Source organism: Protopterus annectens, chromosome 8.part1, assembly GCF_019279795.1.
Source record: "Protopterus annectens isolate FY-2018-M chromosome 8.part1, PAN1.0, whole genome shotgun sequence".
NCBI classification, from domain to species: Eukaryota; Metazoa; Chordata; order Ceratodontiformes; family Protopteridae; genus Protopterus; species Protopterus annectens.
This window is the reverse complement of record NC_056742.1, coordinates 204,245,156-204,262,616: the sequence shown is the minus strand read 5'-3', so window position 1 is coordinate 204,262,616 and position 17,461 is coordinate 204,245,156. Positions and strand designations below refer to the sequence as shown.

Sequence of the window (17,461 nt, the reverse complement as noted above, 5' to 3'; positions counted from 1 at the left end):
AGTAGCTTTGGAACCAGGTAAGAGTGGAATTTGATAGGTGATATTGGTTTAGTTTGTTTAACAGGATTTGGTGCAAGACTGTGTCAAATGCTTTGGACATATCCAAAAAAAAAAAGAGTTGACACCTGCAGGCCTTCATTTTTGAGACAGTTTACTGTCTCTGTGTAGCAGAGGAGGGCTGTAGTGGTACTATGGGCAGGACTGAAACCATGCTGAGTAGGTGGCAGGATGTTGCTGTCTAGGAGGTATTTTAGCATCTGGGTATGGATGCATTTTTCTAGGATTTTGGCCAGCGGGGAGAGTAAAACAATGGGTCTGTAGTTATTAAGTTTCAGTGGAGGTCCCGCCTTTATGTATGGGTGTAACATAGGATATTTTCCAGAGTTTGGGCACATAGTTTTCAACAATTGATCTGTTTATGAGAGTGAAGAATGGGATAGCAATAGCATCTGCTATAAATTTTAAGAAATAGATGGGGAGTAGGTCAGCTGCTGTTGATGAGGTTTTTAGTTTGGAGAGCATGCTTTCGATTGAAGTGATGGAAACTGTTTGGAGGGTAAAGCTTGCATTAGAAAAGTCAGTGGAGAGTCCACGCAATACAAACCAGATTAATGATCTATTTCGGTTTTTCATAATAGAGAAAATAAACAGCAAGATAAAATTGTAACCTGTATACTAACTAGTAGTCAGTATAACTATATAACTATATAAATAAATATTGCAGCATTAGTAGAAATGGTTTAACTCGGCACCATAAAAATCAACTGCCAATCATTAACGGACCGGAGTTCCGCTGTGGCGACCCTAACCGTGAAAAGCCGAGAAGACAAACAAACAAGTAGAAATGGTTTCAATGAAATCTAAAAAGATGACACAAGGCATTAAGCATAAGCAGCATTGGTGGTTCAGTGGTAGAATTCTCACCTGCCACGTGGGAGGCCTGGGTTCGATTCCTGGCCAGTGCAGCAAAGCTTTTTTTTCAATATTTTTACTGTATGTAGCTAAATATTATTTTTTCAATATTTTAATGTAAAAAATTGCAGCTGATTTGTCTGATGAACTCTACCAAACTGGCAGGGTAGATGAAAAGCGCTTCACTTTTCGTTTGGAATAAAGCTTTGTGGATTATTAATTTCTGCACTGGAGCCGTTATTTTACTTATAAAGCTTGTATTAGTGTTATCTGTGTTGGGGGTGATAATGAGGTAGGAACTGTCCTGTGATACTAAGGATATAATTGAGTTCACAAAGTGGGAGTTGAATTATGTTTCGATGGGAACTTTAGTGTCAGGGGTGGTTGGTTTGCGGGTATCGTTTTGGGTGGGTTTTAGTAGCTGGTTTACATTTTTCCAAAATTTTTGAAGGTTGTGTTGGTATTTAGTTTGTAATGTCATGTAGTAGGATTTTTTTGTCCAACCTAATGCATTTTTTGCATGGTTGTGCAGTTCCTGGTACTTAGTTAGGCTTTGTGTTTCTTTGTTTTTTTTTATAGTAAAGCCAGGCAGTGTCTCTGGACTTGAGGATTTGTTTGGTTTCTTTACTGAGCCAGGGGTTTGTAGAGGTTCTAACCTTGATTTTTGCGCAATGGAGTGACATTGTCTAGGTGTTGTAGAAATGTTTTGTTGAAATATGCTACAGCCTGGTCAAGTGGGAGGGTTTTTAGGGGGGGATCCAGTCACAGTTACAGAGTAAAGTGTTGAGGACCTCAGGAGAGAATTTCTTTGTGTTTCTAGTGGATATATAGTTAGTGGTTTTGCATATGCTTGTTCTACTACGTATAAGGTATATTATGTTGTGGTCACTAAAGGTGTCTGTGAGACTGCCTGAGTGGAGGTACAATGTGGGGCTGTTAGTTAGGACCCAGTCAGAGGTGGGCCCCATAGTCATCCCATGGGGTGATATTACTCAATGCTGTAGGTAGTGCAGGAGCAGCAGAGGGGGCACCACTGGTCTGGGTCCCAGATGTGCTGGGACCTGATGCCACAGGTGGATAAGGCAAGGTAGGCAGATCAGACAGAACCGGCCTACCTTGATGTGCTGTGGTAAATGAGGTATAGCAATAAGTTAAGGTTAGTAGTAACCAAACCATTGTTAGTATTAACAGAATTAAACATCATATTTATCAGTCTAAACACATATTAATGTATATTATGTGTAACACAATATTAAGTAACATAGGACTCAGCATGTTATCAGCATGATAGTAAGAAGTAAACCATAAGGCCAACAAAATAGTTAGTTTAACAAAATATGTTAATATTGAATCATAATAAAACATAACAATAATAAATCACATTTTACAGAAATATAGTTAGTTTAACAAAAGATGTTAATATTTAATCATAATAATAAATAATAATAAAAAATCATAATAATAAATAACAATAATAAATAAATGAAGTTAAGGGGTGGGGAGAGAGACAAAGAAAAACATTCCATTACTGACAATGCAGACTGTATCCCTGAAAGCACTGATAATAAATACTCTACAGGTGTGTAGTGTCAGTTTTGAGTACAGTGACTACAATTCTCCTATAGTTGATGTACCACGTACGTACCTCTCAAGGTGTTAGCATGGGTCAGTATGGTCCAAGAAATAACAAATGCAGGTACACAACTACACAAAATAGTTTCCCATAATGTGAACTTATATAATTACCAAGGTGTTCTGTGAGTGGATTTGGTAATACATTGCATTCCAGGTAATTATTTTTCTGGTAATCCTATAGCAGACAGATTAGGCAGTTTTAATTACATTTCAAGAAATCATGACACTTCTGAGGCATGTTTGTGTTCAGTACATAAACTAGACATCGGCCATGCCTTTGTTGCCAGGCATGGCAATAGAACCCAATAGCTGTGACTGCAGGGGACATCTGCAAAAATGTAGCTATTGGCTACAGCAACTTAGTACTGACGTGCAAGGAATACAGCCAAACTGCAGATGATTAGACAGATGTATTTAGGTATCAGCAATGCTGCTTAACACTTTATTAGTATTGCTGATAAGTGGCTGTGAAATGTAAGCACAATCATATCTGCTCATAACATGGGCTACCTCAACCATATACCTTTTGCTGTTGGAGTGGAAGAAAATGAATTCATTATTTGACTGAATTCGTTTTGCATTCTAGAACTATTACAGTATTATATTTGACTGCGGTGACAGTAGAACACACATGTATGGAACACATCTGTACTGCATTTGTTAAAATAGATTTCCTTAGGAATCAAAAATGCTGCTTAACACATTATTGGTATTGCTGATAAATGTGTGGTCTGCACACAATATGTGCCCATAGAGTGGGCTACCTTGAGTAGGAGGGACAGAGAGCATTATTTGACTGATATTGGCCTTGAGATAGTGTTACACTTGACTGCAGCAACCATACTATAGACAAGCAATATATACATCTTTACTGCAATGGTTATGATAACACAATCCTGATGTACACCATTTTGCTTTCTGTTATTGGTGTTGTTTATTGTTTATTGCAATAAAGGTGTTACTGTTCATTTATTGCACTACAGCTCTAATTGCCCATTTATTGCACTACAGTTCTATTTGCCTATTTATTGCACCACAGTTTTTTATTGTGTATACTTTATTACAGTAAATGCTTTACTCTTTCTTGCTTATTGCACTACAGTTAGCATAATAAATCCATACTTATCACACTCATGGTACATCCAGGCCAAGCACTCCTGGCATGGGACTCAACATTGCCAGCTCTCAGCTGCAGCTGTGGAAAAGGAGCACACCATTATGCATACCAGTTTTGCAGACATTCAGCTTGCAGTTTGATAAAACAGTGGAAAACATACTTACATATCTGTGGTACTTTCCCAGCTCATGCCTCTTGGATCCAGGTGTCCAAGGTTCCCCTATTTCTCCTCTTCAAGTCATCAAAATGGTGGACACACTGCTCACATGTGTGGGAGAAACCAGCAGCACTGGTGAGTTCCCTAGCCAACCAGTCCCAGGCCTATGCCTTATATTCTGAGTCTTGAAAACCACTCTGCATCAGCCTGGGCTCATAATTTTTTACCAGGAACCCAGCAAAGATCCTGGACTCCTGAGCACCACATCTCTGTGCCTAAAAGCATGCACCTTCACCAGCACCACCTGCCATATCAGTAATGATTAGACTCCAATGACTGGTGCAGAATTCTCACCTACTGGCCTTAATATAGGCTGTTTTTTCTCCCTTACACATCAGTGAGCAACATTCAAAAAAGCACTGCATTGCTTAGCATAGTGCATACCAGCTAAGTAAAGCTAAGCACCAAGAAAACTTGCATAACCAAGGTTTTAGCTAATCTTAGTACCATGCAAACAGCAGTAGCCGTTAACATGTTTAAGTAGTGCTCAGCATAGCACAGCAGTGCGATATTTCACAAATAATTAAACATATATAATAAATTAGAGAGATCTTATGACTGTTATGGACTTAAACCCAGGGCCTACTAAGCATCAGGTTTAACTTTACCCATTTTGCTATTTGGATATTAGGAGAACTAGTATACCTTCACATATACTACTGGGCTACCTTTTACCATTGCTGAGCACCACAGCACACCACATAAACATGCTTAAGCAGACCCAGAAATAAATAATTACAGCTGGGTTCTATTTTTAGATGTTTGGTAACTGTCAGCTATGTATGTATAAGCACCGCTTATTCTGCAGTGCTCCATGCTGCGCCATGCAAATGGCAAAAAAAAAAAAAAAATTACGTAATTATAATAATTGATTACATCCAGTTTCTAGTTTTAGATGTGTAACATGTTTCAGCTGTCTATATGTAAGCATAGCTTGGCATTGCTGTGGTCCGTGCTGCGCAAACATACAGAGAGGGAATAAACAAACAAGAAAAATTCATAACAATGAAATATTAGACATTTGAGCCAATTCACAGCATTTCAACAGTAGTGGGGAACAAAACAGGGAGTCTCACCCCGTACATAACATCTGACCAGGCATCCACAACCATGGTAGCCTCTGCACTTCCCTAGACATGGATTCAATAATCCTGTTTCTATGCTCTCCCTTGGCAGCATGCCATGATTAATATGCATGACATGCTGCTGAGGGAGAACAATGGCCGTGTACATGAACACATTCTGTGCAGGCTACATTGATTTTATTAAATCCTGGGGGTTGCATTAACTAAAATTTGCCATTTTAATTCACATTTATTAAAATCAGAGAAGTGGTGAGAACTTAAATTACCAGGTGGGTTAACAAAGTTGTCAATAATTTGGCCAAATATCATTTGCACTGTTGCTAGCAATATTAACTCCATTCACAAATGGACATATTTTTTTCTTTAATCAATGCATGGTTAGTACTAAATGATAGACACAATCATAGTGTCTTCCATTTCTGCCTGTAAATGTCACTGTTCAATAGTTAACTGTGTTATTCTATTTCTGACATAATTTTTGTCTTAATTTGTGTTTAATTCTCAACAAAAATATATATGTAAAAATATATGTGCACGCTAATATAATTTGCAATGCATATGATGAATGTTTATTTCTCAATGCTATCTCTAAAGTAATACTTCAAATGTTTAATTTGTTGCTGTTATTCATTGGAACATTGTATTTTATGTAGAGCTTTTCTCCCCAGGTCTCATATTGTGGCCAGTCATCCTTTCCCAGTAATCAAAGGGTAATAAATAAATACATCATGTGCATGAATTATTTGTGATTTTATACAGATATTACTGTCACTGATTATTTTAATTTTGCAGTTAAAATTCTTGTGATATACAAGACCATATTCTAAAAGAGTTGTTCACTGTAAGTGACTTATTTCACTGTTAAGGCTTAAACAGGCTTGCACAGTGGGACAATTTTTAAAACACCTGCACTCAGTATAAGTGGTCATTACACTGTGACCAGGTCTTTTCAAATCAGGCCCTTCATCAAGAATGATGTAACAAACTCAGATTACATTATTAAAAAGGTAGAGCTTTCAAACGTTATTCTTTTTTTTTTTAATTTTTAAACATATAAATACATTTTATACAGTTGTAGTAGCAACAATACAATTGTAAAGAAAATAAAATAGTCTTTTTTTTTCCAAGGGGAATAACTATATATAATATGTACAACATGCCTGTGAGATATTAACTAAAACAATAATAAGACAGTAAATTTCAGTATTGCAAGCAGTAATATATGTTATATACACAATAAACATTTTGAGAAACAAATTAAAGAGGCAGAGGTCTACTAAAATAAATTAATTAGAGATAATACTTTTGTCCAAGGATTCTTAACAAGTGTCTTTGGAAATAACCTAATTTCCTTTGTTTTAGTTTCAGTCAAGGCTACTTCTCTTAATGAAAACAAATATTCTTCAAATGATGGAGGTGAAATTAATCTCCAACGAGTAGTAATACTTTTCTTTACCACTCCAAAGCAATGTGGAGCAAGTAGAGATTCTCATTATTCAAATTTTAATTATCATTTACATTAAATAGAACTAAAAACCTAGTTAATGAAAAAAAATCAAACTAGAAAGCTTTCCTGAAATATTCTATGGAATTCCCAAACTGTTAAAATATATGTTTCCAATCTGAATTACAAACCTTGGTGCACTTCCAGCATTTAATGGTGCTGTTTGCATTGTATTTTGCCCATTCTATTTGGAGTTAAGAAACATCTGTATAAAAATTTCCAAGAAAATATACACCAATGTTGAATCCCAGATGTGTTTTAATATTTGGGATTACTACCCTTGATTAAGTATAGAGTTATGATCTATTGTTATCTGTTTCCATTTTTTCATTTAAATTAGTGTTGTACTCTATGAGAGTTTTATATAATTTAGAGGAAAGGTTTCTACCTGAAATTTGCTGTATTATATATTATAGAAAAGTCAGATTTGTTTAGGATTTTCTATATGACATGAACATGCAAAAATAAACATTTGTTTTGAGTTTGTATTTGAATATTTTGTAAAAGTAAACAGTCTTGAAGATCCAAGTCATAACCATTTATAAGCTGTGGAAGATCATTTACTTTTAGATCATTAAAACATTGATACCAGCAAGAAAAGCCTTTAGTCTCCCAGAAGTCACGCTTAAATTTAGAGACTTTATTAAATAATTATTAGGTTATATTAAATGGAATGAAAGTCTCAAACCAAAGTTTCAAGTCTATTTTATTGAGTATGATATTTCTGAAAGAATTTAAGATGTGGTTCATAAAAGAAAAGGCTGATGGGGAGGAAGAATGTTTTGTATTTTGTTACAAAGATAATGTTGAAATAATGTTTTATACATTTCCTATTAAGTCATATTAAGTCATTATTGGTATTAAGTAGGTCAAAATGTAAGGTTTTCCAATGTGAGTTATAAGGAAGCTCAATTCAGTTTTAAAAAGTGTTGCGTTAACATATCTACATCAGGAAAGTTAACCTCCTAAGTTCCAAGATTTAGTACAATGATGTAGGGTTACCTTATGTTTGATTGGAAACCATAGGATTTTTAGTAATCATTTATTAATGTCTTCAGTGATAAAAAGTAAAAATGAAAAATAGTAATAAACCAAAGAGAATAATTCCAAAAAATATATGGAATTTACAAAATTCCTAGCCTAGTATTTATAAGATTCTCTGCACTATCCTTCATCCTTTAACTATCGTAGAGCTTATCAAAGAATGCAGAAATAATACAATTAATATAACTCTGCAGTGGAAGTCTAATAATATAGATATATATGAATTATAAGGATTCATTTTTTTCCAATGAGATGGTGAAAGTAGAAGTGAATGAGACAACTGTATCAATTCAGATATGAAAAAGATAGATAACATGATAAATGTAAATGTATGTTTGTTGCTTATATTAAATCTAGAAGTCTAAATTAATGAAGTACCAAACACTTTAATTTTATATATGTGTGTGTGTGCGTGCATGTGTGTATGCAATACACACACACACACACACATATATATATATATATATATATGTGTATATAAATGTATAAATCCACATATATACTTTCCCTTTCTTATTCTCCTCTCTCCTTTGACCCCTTCGCTGTCCACTTCTCTCACTCTTTTTTATTCTTTCATTCATTACATTTCCTTTTATCTTCCCATTTTTTTCTTTTATCACTCTCTCTTCTATTTATTTTTTTCCTTTCTCTCTTACCCATTTGTTTTCACCCTCTGATCCTTTACTTGAAATCATGTAAATTCCTGCTACCCAGTACCACAATATAGTATCATGAATAAGAACAAATACCCATCATGTAAATCTTCCACTGTTCAGCTTCTCCTACCTAGAAACTCTGTTATGGTTTAAAACAACATTCTCTATGATCAGATAATGTAAATAATTAGGTTAAGGAAAAACAATATCCATGCTGTGCAGCATTCTCAGTCTAAGTGGATGACAGAAACACAGACCCTCCACTGCCAAGCACAACTCTCCTCAATATGTCACCAAAACAAGGATGAAGTGCAAAAATGAGTGACATTGACATAAAGGAATTACAACTTTTGTCTGGCTTGCATAACTTATGTGGTCTGAACAATTTTACTGTACTTAATTTATTATTTAGTTATATATTGCTGGTGTGATTTCTTTGTCATAGAAGTTGATTTAAATTATCTTTGAAGTCTGTGGTCACTGTTTCTGATTATTCTTTTTTTTTACAATATTTTATTAATTTGAAGCGGAATATGGATTCCTTAAATGAGTATGCAATTAACGATTTGCTAATGCACAAATATCTTGTACAGTGTAATAAATGCTATGCATATTTAATGGTAACAGCTGATAACACTGGTGATCTGTGTGCCTCATGTCAAAAGTTGGATGATTTGTTTACCATTGTTAGACGTAAAGCTAGACCTAATGATGACAATTGCACTTGTGCACTTGGCATGGATTGGAAAACCATTGTTTCATATATTAATGACAGGACTGGTGAGATAAATAATGTTAGGCAAATAACAAATAGAACAGATTTAGGAAATGATGCATCTATTATCTGCAAAAATCATTCAAACCCTATGAAACAAGATGATGCCCCTGACAACTTTGGAATTTTGGATGCAAGTATTCAGCAATCTGAGGATCCAGTTTGTTTTTGAAGGAAACAAAAAAAGAAAGAAAGGAAGAAGTTCAGAACAAATAACAAGGAAGAAAAAGAAACTGATTAATGACTGTAAAGGAAAGAGAATATGTAGTAAAAAGGATACTTATTTGTTATGTAACACACAGGTTACAGGGAATGATAATATTTTTCTATCAGAAACCTTCAGTCTACAGAAGAAGCATAATTTTTTCAACAGAGAAGGTAGAAAAAAGAGGCAAGGGGCAGGTGAAAAGGAAGAAATCAAAATTGAATGTGGAAGGATTGAAGAACATTACTGTTAGAAAAAAGAAGATAAAACAGATGTTGACTGCATGGCTCAAGCTGTGGATTTACAATACCAGCTAGATGAGAATTTAATATACAATAAAAACAGTGGGATTAATAATACTAATGGTGATGAAGATCTATCCTTCATAACAATTGACAGAGCAAATATTACTGTATTAGAAGTTGAATATTCTTCAGAGCTGACCAGCAAAGATATTCCTCTAATTGGAGATTTAATTATTAGAGGAACTGATACTTATATTTGCAGAGAAGATAATCAACATTGAATAATATTATGCTTGCCAGGAGCAAAAATAGAAAATGTGAAACAAGCCTTGGAACGCCTTAATGTAAGGAAGTATGGATCCATTTTTATTCATGTTGGTACAAATGATGTCACCCGCAAGTACTCAATGACTGTTAGTAGGGAACTGACATCCCTCTTAGATAGTATAGTTTGTCTGGTATTAGGAAATATTTTTCACAAGTTATCTATAGAAAGGATAGTCAGGTCACTGTGAATGAAAAGATTTTTTTGGGGTAAATACCTACATAAAAAATGTCTTGTTTTAAAAAATGGAAATGTGTAGAGTATCCAAGCCTAGTTTTGGGAACATGTGTTCAGACAGGATGGCGTGCATTTGTCAAGGTCAGGGAAGATAATTTTTGCAGCAGATATTTTGCAATATTTGGCAAACACTAGGCAGGATTTTTGCCAGGTCAAAAATTTTGGGTCTATATTAAAATTGCGAAAGCTTACTTTCATGAATCCGCATTCATCGACACATAAATGTCAAAAATCAAATACAGTGAAAGACAAAAACGCGAATATCACAACATCAAACATATTCAAGGAAGCAACAGTGCCATACAGGTAAGGAAAACCCAACATAAAAAACCTTAAGCAAAACATTTTTAAAATGTTTTTGCAGGGTGGCAAGTCCCCCTGCACCCCCCTATTTAAATATGCCAACTCTGAGATTGCACTACAGTGGGGAAAATTATTTATTTCCTCATCTCTACGATCACCCTGCTGGGCAAAAAAGGGTGGTTGACATTTCAGATTCGCTTTTTTCGTTCTTTGGTATTTTTGCACTTCAACATTTATGTGTCAGTGAATTTTTTTTGTAATTTTAACATAGACCCAAAAATTTTAACAAGTCACAGATAGCAACGTTTGGTTGTTAATGCTAGGAGCATTAATAATAAAGTTTTTTTTATTGGAAATTTTACTATATTTCCACAAGATTGATGCTGTTATTGTTTGCAAAACATGGTTAAAGAACAATAACTGGAAACCAGTTCTGTCAGGGTATAAATGTTTTTACTGTAACAGACATTCTAACAAAAAATCAGGTAGAGGTGTTATAAGAGGGATTAAAGATAATTATGAGACCAGTGATTATTACATGTTCAGTGATAATACCGATACTATAGACTGTGTAACTGTGACAATAAAGACAACCCTGGAACATATAACAATTGTTGGAGTGTATAGACCACCAAAGTCAAGTGCAGATGAGATGACCTAGAGGAATTCATACATTTCTTGCATGAAACACAGGAGGGAAGAATAATATTAGTTGGGGACTTAAATTTACCAGAAACAGACAAATAATATTTGATTCAACAATGTTAATAAGGAAATTATTCACAATGTATATTCAGGGACAACAATTGCTTCAGATTGTAAAAATAAAACTTCCAGAGAGCAGAACATACTAGACGTTGTTTTGCTAAGGAAATTACTGTTACTTCAAGTCAAGTTTTACCACTGTTGATGTGCAGTGATCATGGGGTTATAAAGGTTAATTTGTTGCTAGATAATGCTGCCAACCTGAAATCTAAACCAACGCACAGAATGTTAATTACAGATTATATGGAAGCAAAATAGTCACTATGTAAAACTAACTGGAGTGAGGTATTCAGTGGAAAAACTACAGATGGAATGTGGAATATTTTGAAAGAGAAATTGTTTGAGTGCCAAAAATCAAAAAAATGTTTAACATCAGGATCTAGGCATACAACATCAGGAAGATCTATTTCCATAAGAACAAGCTATCTGATTAAGATGAGAGACAAATGCTATAAGAAATGGAAGAGAGGTCAAACCACAACTATGAAAACTGAAATAAACAAGCTGGACAAACAGATTAAGCATAGTGTGAAACAAGATCAAGAAAAATTTGAAGAAAATTTATATAAAGTTATTGAGCATAATAGGAAACCTTTTTATGAATACATAAGATGTGGAGAGAATAAAGACACACAGATTGATAAACTGTGTCTAGATTCTAAAATTTATTCTCAGACACAACTGATTATAGATATTTTTCAAAATCTTATGCAAAACAGTTTGGCTCTACAAAACGCGTAACAAGTTGTCCTAGTGACATCCAGGTAAGTCCAGATACTGGAATCAAATTAGATTAGTAACAATGACCTGAGAACACTTCAAGAACTTACAGTACCATTATAGGTTCATAGGTTCATAGGTTCATACTAGGCTATCTGCCCTAGGGCATTTATAAGCCTAGCCAGAATGTGTTTGGCTTTCGCCACCCATTTTAAATTTATTTTGCTATGTCCTTTTTCGAGGTTAGTATACTGTGCCTCTGTCTAACAGTGACACAGAAGTGATACCTGGGGTAAACCTACGATCTCCCATCCACTCATCAAGATTCCTCTTGAAGAGAGTCAATGAGAACTCTGCCTAACCTGGACTGGGATTTTATTCCAGAGTGAAGGGATCCTCTGGGTTATGAATCTGTCCCTCCAGCATGTCCTATTTATTTTAGTGCTGAGGTTCAAGTCTCTCGAGTGTGTAGCTCGATGGGATTTGGATTTTCTGAGGTGCAGCATGTCCATTAATTCCGGGTTGGACATGGCTTTATACATCAGGCACAGATCGCCTCTGAACAGGCGGTATGCCACTGAGTAGAGCTGGAGTTTCTTTAACTGGGCAGCATATGGCATCTGTTTGAGCCCTTTGATCCTCTTGGTGAGGTACTTTTGGGGTCTTTCCAGTTGCTGCAGGTATCTGGTAAGGTACATCCCGGCATTGTACTCAATTATGGGCCTGATGAGGGATGAGTAAAGAGGCACGATGACCTGATCTAGATGTGAATCCCTTCATGATTAGGTGGGCTATATAAAATGTTTTTCTAACCACTTTGACCACGTGGTTGTCAAATGAGTGATTGCTATCAACTTGGGTCCCCAGGTCCCTAATTACTTCTTCTGTACTTAATGGATTACCACCTATGTGGTAATTTGTGGGCACTGTTTTTGCCAAAGAGGATGACTATACACTTTTTGGCATTTAGCTTGAGGCCATGGCTCTGGCACCAGTTGTCTGTTTCTATGAGGCCCTTTTGGAGGATGCTTGTGTCGGCTGGAGAGTTGATTATGGCGCCCAGTTTGCAGTCATCTGCAAACTTGGTCAGCCACAGTCCTTCCATGTTGGCCTGTACCTCCGAGAAATATATACCGAACAAGAGAGGTCCCAGGACTGAGCCTTGTGGGACACCACTTGTAACTGGTTTGGAGTCTGACATGGCTCCAGGAATTCTAACTATGTGGGTTCTGTCCTTGAGCCAGTTTGCAATCCATCTAGTGACATAGGGGTTTATATTTAAGCTGGTGAGCTTATCTATAATGCCTGGGTGGGTATTGTATCAAGGCTTTTGCAAGGTCCAGGTAGGCTGTGTGGACCACCTTCCCCTCATCAATGGCCTTGGTGACTGTTTCAAAGAAATCAACCAGGTTTAAGAGGCAGGATCTGCCCTTAACAAAGCCAAACTGGGTAGAATCCAGTGTCTGTAGGTCCCCAATATCTTTATTTATGTGGTCCATGATGATCCTTTCCATAGCATTTCAGACCAAGCTAGCCAGGCTTATGGGGCAATAGTTTCCAGGATCCGTTGAGGCACCACCTTTATGGAGAGGGACCACTGTTGCTGTACACCACTCTTTGGGCACATATCCTGTAGTAAGGCTGAGACTGAACAGTAGTTTTATGTTTGGGTTTAGCTCTTCTTGGAGTTCATATAGGATGCAGCCCGGGGCACCGTCTGGTCCCATTGATGCTGTGTTTTTTGCTTTGGAGAGGGCGGCTCTTACCTGAGCATCTGAGATATCAGGGGGTCAGCACTCTGCTGGGATAGATATTTGCCCTTTTGTTGGGGAGGGGGGGGTTTGCGCTGAACCTGTCAGCTAGGATGTTGGCAATGTCTGTGGGTTCAGTGTATTTTTTGTCATTTTGGACTAATTCTGAGCATATCTGGGAATTACCACCCAGGTTCCTAACATAACTAAAGAAAGCTTTGTGATTATGTTTAGTGTCCTATGCAATTTTTCTCTCGAAGCTGGCCTTAGACAATTTTATGAGTGCCCGTAGTTTTTTGCTAATACTGATCAGTGATGCCTTCCCTTTTTGGGATTTTGCTCCATCATTTAGTAGCTTCCTCCTTCTATTGTATAGTTTGTTTATGGCTGGGATCCACCAGGCAGGATGTCTGCTTTTGGAGGATTGGGTCTTGGTTTTATTTGGGATCGCATGATCCATGCATTCCTGAAGGTGTTCATAGAATGCATTTATAAAGGATTCTGCGGTCTGGGCCATATTTTCCACAGGCCCGGGGGCTTTGAAGGATTCCACCTCAGTTTTGAGGAGTGTGAAATTTGCTTTAGAGAAGTTTTTCACTATGGTTTTCTGGGCAGGGGGTGGGGTCGGGATGTGAATATCCAGTGAGATTAGTTTATGGTCTGATCTTACCAGTGAGAGATACACTTCTGATCTGGAGCATAGAGTCTCCATGTTGGTGATGATCAGGTCCAGTATGTTTTCCCCTCTTGTGGGAGTGGTAACAAGTTGTTCCATAGCATTTGAGTTTATAAATTCTAGGAACCTTTGGGCTAGGGTGGTGGAGCTAGAGTAATGCTCCCAGTCTATGTTTGGGTAGTTGAAGTCGCCCAATATAATGGTGTTTGGAGAGACCTTCATATTTTCCAGTGTTCTCAGGAAGGCCGAGTGGGGTTCCTGAGTTTGGGAGGGTGGTCTGTAGCAGGCTATAAACTGGAAGGCAGTTTTACCCACTGTTAGTTGCACATGGATAGTCCCTGATGCTTCGTGCTGTGCCACCAACCTGGAGGTGTGGGTATCTTTGATGAATATCGATACTCCCCCTCCTTTTGTGGTTCGGTCCAAGTTTGGGGCCGAAAAGCATGGTATGAGGTATAACCTGGTAGTGCTGGGGTGCTCTCGGGAGACCTAAATCAGGTTTCTGTTACTGCACAGATATCGATGTTCTCCATGCTAAGGAGAGTTTCGAGTGCATGCATCTTGAGGTTTAGACTTCTGGCGTTGAGTAGCATTACACTTAGTTTCTTATCCTTTGTGATACCTATGGAGGTGGGTTTGTCTTTTGAGCCTTGCCTAAAAAAGGCATTATGGTGGTAGCAAGAGCCTTTGCCAATATCTGAAAGCCCAGGGGTGACAGGTGCAAGCCGTCCTTAGTGAAGCATCGTGGCTTGTCGAGCATCTCATCCCAAGCTGACAGGCATTGGATCCCCTTTGAATGACACCAGTACTTAAGCCAATTGTTGAAATGGATCATCTTGTCTTCATATTGCAGCATCATTCTTGGTGAGGGTAAGATGCTACTCAAGGTCAGGGTCATACCGGCCTGGGCTACATGCTCAGAGAGCTCCTTTATGTCAATTTTCATGTAGTCCAGGGAGGTACGTCTCAGGTCATTTACACCAGCATGGACAATGACTGAGTCATATTTGTGCTTGCCTTGGAGTGACCTGAGTGCTTGTGTTATGTGGCGGATCCTAGCACCCGACAGGCTGCTCACCGTGACCCTCTCCTTGTTCAGCCTGGTGAGCGGGACGTCAGTGTTATATCTATTAATCACTAGGTCATATAAATATGGAGAGATTCCTCAAGATTGGAGACATGTACTTATTAAACCTGTCTTCAAAGGGAAAGGGGAGTAGAGCAAACCCAGAATCATATAGATCCTTAAGTCTACTTTCATGTTGTGGAAAAATAATGGAGAAGGTAATATTGGATAAGTTATTGTCAGAACTGGATAGGTTGGGAGTTGAAGCCATATACCAGAATGCATATGTTGAAAACAGCTCTATTACCAGCTGTAACATGATGTTCTATAACAATATAATAACAGGTATGAATGAAAAAATGTGCTGTGATGTAATTTATATAGACTTCACTTCAGCATTTCACAGGGTCATACACAAAATACTGATCGATATATTAGTACAACCTGGTATTGATGTACTCTTGATAAGATGGATAGCTGCATGCCTTACAAATAGGACATGGCAAGTATCATACAGCAATTGAACAGGTGACATATTTGGTTAGAGTTAGGGTGTCCCACAGGGCTCTGTCCTAGGCCCTTACCTGTTTAGATTGCATCTTTCAGACCTAATTTTTTCATCGGAGGTGATCTACTGCCTATATAAGAATGACCTGAATTTGGGTAAACTGATTACATGTGTTACCGAAAGGGCATGTGTGCAGAATAACTTGACTAAATTGAACATTTGGGCATAGGAGAATAATATGCTGATAAATACATCAAAAACTAAGCATATGAGATTTGGGACACATAAATTGAAAGGTTATTATTTAATACAGCACACAGCGATTGAAACTGTAGACTCATTTAAGTACCTTGGTATATGAGTAGATTCAGCTATGAGTTTTTCTAATCATATCAACCAATTGCTTAATGATAGTTAGAGAACTATAGGTTGTATAAAAAGATTTATAAAGTCTAGGAAATCATACATAATGAAGTCATTGTTTGTTAGTCACATTAGACCCAAATTTGAGTATGGCATAACAATAAGGAAACCCTATAAGAAAACAAGCATGAGTAAACTGGAAAGAGTACAGTGGAAATATACCAAGGGCATCCATGGAGGTGAAAATTTAAGTTATGAAAGACTAAAATATCTCAACTTGTGCACTGTCTCTTACAGATATGTAAGAGGAGATCTTATTCAAGTATATTGAGCATTTAGAGACACCTACCTCTGGGAATGTTTGGGGTTATCAAAAAGTACTAGAGAATCATCAGACAGCCTATGTAGAATATTGTATAGGAATGAGAAGTGTACTAAATGTTTCTCTGACAGAGTAGCTCATGCATGGAACAGACTACCACATTACATTAAAACAAGTACTAGTTTGGATATTTTAAGAACAACCTGAACACTTATTATGGGAACAAGTGTTATGGTATATTGGCAAGTTAGAAGGGCTTTTAATGCCCATGCTTGAAATATTCATATGTATGTATGTGAAACAATACAAGAAAGGAAAGCACACGTACTTTAAACAATTGAGTAAAATCTCCTTTGTTACTGAAACACAAAGCAAACAAACAGGAATGAGATTAATATTAAATTATACAGTCAACTGCCTTAGTAAAACCCAAGATTCATGAAAAAGAAAAAAAAACTCTAGAGGCATGTTTAACACTTTCCAAAATGATAGGTTCACTGAATCCACAGCAAAAATCACCACATGAAAGTAATTATGACCCATGAAAAGCTAGCTAGAGTAAAAAGTAAATGTCAGAAAGCCAGTCCCACAAGTGCTATCCATTTAAGGAAGGAAATGCTTATATTAACATTGGAGGAAATGTCCAGTTTGACTGATACCTGAGTGAAAAAGATAGATGGTACCAACTTTTCCAAGCAAGTATAGGAAGTGATGATGTAAATAAAATTTGAGTCAAACATGCTATCAGATGAGACTGAATCAGGTAAGCTTACAACAGAATACTAATTAAATCAGCTCGCAATAAGTGTGGCAAGCAAGGACCACCAAAACAGGTCTATATCACATTGTCAAATGCTCTAAATGTTGCACATCTATTCATTGAACCCTATTAGACGAACCTTCATCTATCGAACTATCATTTCAGTGAAACTGTTTCCCACTGTAAGAAAAAGTTGTCTGACCTAACAACTACAACAAAAACAGTGTGTTTAAACCCACCCTGGTGGGTGCTGCACTCCCCACAACCCCC

The 17,461-nt window shown here is 36.9% G+C and overlaps 1 non-coding gene across 1 annotated transcript; it reads left to right on the top strand.

Annotated features, from left to right (window-relative positions):
* Positions 1-894: 894 nt before the first annotated feature.
* Positions 895-965, top strand: TRNAG-GCC. Its single transcript has one exon. It is a non-coding gene; the product is annotated as a tRNA-Gly (tRNA).
* Positions 966-17,461: the final 16,496 nt, after the last annotated feature.